Below are 4,451 nucleotides of genomic sequence, written 5' to 3'. Positions count from 1 at the left end.
CAGCAGCAACAGTGAACACAGGCATAACAGCAGCAGCAGCAGGTTTATTCTTCTTCTTCATAAACATTAATTGGTGTGGGTGACTATCTGCCCTCTCATGACTCACTCAACTTAACAGGACAACCCACAAGCATTGTTTTGATTCCAACAGCTGCTGTAAAATACATCCAGCAAAGGTGCTCTAAAATTAGAAATACTACCCCCCAAATCTTTAGCTCAATTCTGAAAATACATGGTCTTCTAGTTACAATACTACCCCAACAGTTAAGATCCCAGGTGAGTAACACACTTTGGTCTTCTAGTTACAAAACAAAACTGACATAATTCTAGATGTCATAATCAGATCAAAATTTCAAACCACACACTTACTTTCAACTATAAACAAAACTGACTTGCTGTTAATGAACAGTGACTAAAGATATATAAGTAACTACTAGCAGCATGTCATTATCATGGCAGTCCACTATATATTTTTATGACAAAATACATCATTATCAGGGCACATTATGGCCATTTTCTTACATGATGCTAACTGTACCTAACTGAATTTTTTGACAGTAGGGCACATTATGGCCATTAGAAGGTTATCCACCTTTGTGAAATTCTGAAGATGCCAAACTACAGTCACCTCAAATCTGCTTGCACTTACTTTGGCAAGACAAAACTAAGACCGATCGAGGATCCATCTATAGAAAAAGACATCATCCATCTAAGTAGTTTTGATGATCAAAGCTTTTGCTGCACCAACTATAGCCCATCAGTCCTCCGAAGCCATAACAAAAAGACTAAATTGAACACGGCCTAGTGGGCTGCACAAACACTACAGATTCTTCTCTTGCAAACCCCCAACCCTAGCTACTTAATTCTCCAACCCCCTTTCCTTGTCCAAAATTCTCCAACCCTCAACCCTAGAACACATCAGAAGGAAATCAAGAGGGGGAGCTCACCGTCCGGTGACAAGGCAGAGGCAGCTCGGCAGCGGCCGGCGTTGAAGAGGGGGGCGTCGTCAAGGAGGGCGGTGAAGAGCGGGGCGTCGGTGTCTCGCCTGGATGCTCTGCACGACGGGGAAGGGGGCGGCGTCTGGAGGTAGAGGAGATGGTGGGCACGACCCTGAACTCGGGGTTGTCGGTGGAGGAGGAGATGGTGCAGGGGGCCGGCGGTGGGCAGAGTTGTCGGCGGCGGGGCTGGATTGTGGGTGGGGGAGGAGCAAGGCTGCGGCGGCGGGGCTGGATTGGGGGTGGGGGAGGAGGAAGGCGGCGGCGGGGAGCGATAGAGAGATTTGGGGGCGGCGGCGGTCTGGTGGGGGCGGTGGCGGGTGGGGCGGCGGCGGGTGGGGCATGAGGCCGAAGGCGATGGACGGGCGGAGGAGGAGGGGGCCTTACGGGCGGAGGAGACCGGCCGGTGGCGCAGTGGGTGGGGCGGCGGCGCAGTGGGTCGGCGGCAACGCGGGGCGCAGGGGTCGTCGGAGCAGCCGGGTGTGGAGCGAGTGGGGGAAGTGGAGGGAGGGATGAAGGGATCGGGCGAATTAGGGGGAAGATTACTAATGGCGCACCCACTGGCGGTGCGCCATTATCTAGGAGGAAAAACTTAGTAATGGCGCACTTGTGGACAGTGCGCCATTACTAGTTTTAACTAGTAATGGCGCACTGTCTACATGATGCGCCATTAGTATGTTTGGAAAAATGAAAAAAATGTTACTAGTGGCGCACCATGTATCTGGTGCGCCATTAGTGTCTTCCACACTAATGGCACACCTGCATATGGTGCGCCACTCCTATATTGTAGTGGCGCACCACATGTCAGGTGCGCCATTAGTGTCAATTCCATCTATAGCCCTTTTCCTAGTAGTGATGTAGTTCTCTTTATTCTGGCAAGAATATTCAGAACCATAAGATTCAAGACAAAAGTATAATATCGACATAAAACAATAATACTTCAAGCATACTAACTAAGCAATCATGTCTTCTCAAAATAACATGGCCAAAGAAAGCTATCCCTACAAAATCATATAGTCTGGGTATGCTCTATCTTGATCACACAAAACATTTAAATCATGCACAACCCCGATGACAAGCCAAGCAATTGTTTCATACTTTTCATGTTCTCAAACTTTTTCAATCTTCACGCAATACAAGAGCGTGAGCCATGGACATAGCACTATAGGTGGAATAGAATGGTGGTTGTGGAGAAGACAAAAAGGGAGAAGATAGTCTCACATCAACTAGGCGTATCAACGGGCTATGGAGATGCCCATTAATAGATATCAATGTGAGTGAGTAGGGATTGCCATGCGACGGATGCACTAGAGCTATAAGTATATGAAAGCTCAAAAAGAAACTAGTGGGTGTGCATCCAACTTGCTTGCTCACGAAGACCTAGGGCATTTTGAGGAAGCCCATCATTGGAATATACAAGCCAAGTTCTATAATGTAAAATTCACACTAGTATATGAAAGTGACAACATAGGAGACTCTCTATCATGAAGATCGTGGTGCTACTTTGAAGCACAAGTATGGTAAAAGGATAGTAGCATTGCAACTTCTCTCTTTTTCTCTCATTTTTTGTTTGGGCCTTCTCTTCTTTTTTTATGGCCTCTTTTTTTCGTCCGGAGTCTCATCCCGACTTGTGGGGGAATCATAGTCTCCATCATCCTTTCCTCACTGGGACAATGCTCTAATAATGATGATCATCACAGTTTTATTTACTTACAACTCAAGAATTACGACTCGATTCTTAGAACAAAATATGACTCTATATGAATGCCTCTGGCAGTGTACCGGGATGTGCAATGACTCATGAGTAACATGTATGAAAGAATTATAAACGGTGGCTTTGCCACAAATACGATGTCAACTACATGATCATGCAAAGCAATATGACAATGATGAAGCCTGTCATAATAAACGGAACTGTGGAAAGTTGCATGGCAATATATCTCGGAATGGCTATGGAAATGTCATAATAGGTAGGTATGGTGGCTGTTTTGAGGAAGGTAATGGTGGGTGATATGGTACCAGAGAAAATTGCACGGCACAAGAAAGGCTAGCAATGGTGGAAGGGTGAGAGTGCGTATAATCCATGGACTCAACATTAGTCATAAAGAACTCACATACTTATTGCAAAAATCTATTAGTTATCGAAACAAAGTACCACGCGCATGCTCCCTGGGGGATAGATTGGTAGGAAAAGACCATCGCTCGTCCCCGACCACCACTCATAAGGAAGACAATCTATAAATAAATGTTCCGACTTCATCACATAACGGTTCACCATACATGCATTCTATGGGAATCACAAACTTTAACACAAGTATTTCTCAAATTCACAACTACTCAACTAGCATGACTCTAATATCACTATCTCCATATCTCAAAACAATTATCAAGTATCAAACTTCTCTTAGTATTCAATGCACTTCATATGAAAGTTTTTATTATATCCCACTTGGATGCCCATCATATTAGGACTAAATTCATAACCAAAGCAAATTACCATGCTGTTCTAAAGACTCTCAAAATAATATAAGTGAAGTGTGAGAGTTCATCTATTTCTTCAAAATAAAACCACCACCGTGCTCTAAAAAGTTATAAGTGAAGCACTAGAGCAAATGACAAACTACTCCGGAAGATATAAGTGAAGATCAATTAGTCGAATAATTATGCAACTATATGAAGAATCTCTAACATTTAAGAATTTCAGATCTTGGTATTTTTACTCAAACATCAAGAAAAATAAAATAAAATAAAATGACGCTCCAAGCAAAACACATATCATGTGGTAAATAAAAATATAGCTCCAAGTAAAGTTACCGATGAACGAAGATGAAAGAGGGGATGCCTTCCGGGGCATCCCCAAGCTTAGGCTTTTGGTTGTCCATGAATATTACCTCGGGTTGCCTTGGGCATCCCCAAGCTTAGGATCTTTCCACTCCTTATTCCATAGCCCATCGAATCTTCACCCACAACTTGAAAAGTTCACAACACAAAACGTAACAGAACACTCGTAAGCTCCGTTAGCGAAAGAAAACAAAACACCACTTCAAGGTACTGTAATGAACTCATTCTTTATTTATATTGGTGTTAAACCTAATTTATTCCAACTTCTCTATGGTTTATAAACTATTTTACTAGCCATAGATTCATCAAAATAAGCAAGCAACACACAAAAAACAGTATCTGTCAAAAACAGAACAGTCTGTAGTAATCTGTAGCTAACGCAAACTTATGGAACCCCAAAAATTCTAAAATAAATTTCTGAACATGAGGAATTTATCTATTAATCATCTTCAACACGAATTAACTAAATAGCACTCTCCAATAAAAATGGCAGCTATTCTCGCCAGCGCTAAAGTTTCTGTTTTTTACAGCATGATCGCAAAGACTTTCCCCAAGTCTTCCCAACGGTTCTACTTGGCACAAACACTAATTAAAAGCATAAAACCACATATAAAC

This window comes from Triticum urartu, chromosome 5, assembly GCF_003073215.2.
Source record: "Triticum urartu cultivar G1812 chromosome 5, Tu2.1, whole genome shotgun sequence".
Lineage (NCBI taxonomy): Eukaryota > Viridiplantae > Streptophyta > Magnoliopsida > Poales > Poaceae > Triticum > Triticum urartu.
Note: the sequence above shows the minus strand (reverse complement) of the source record.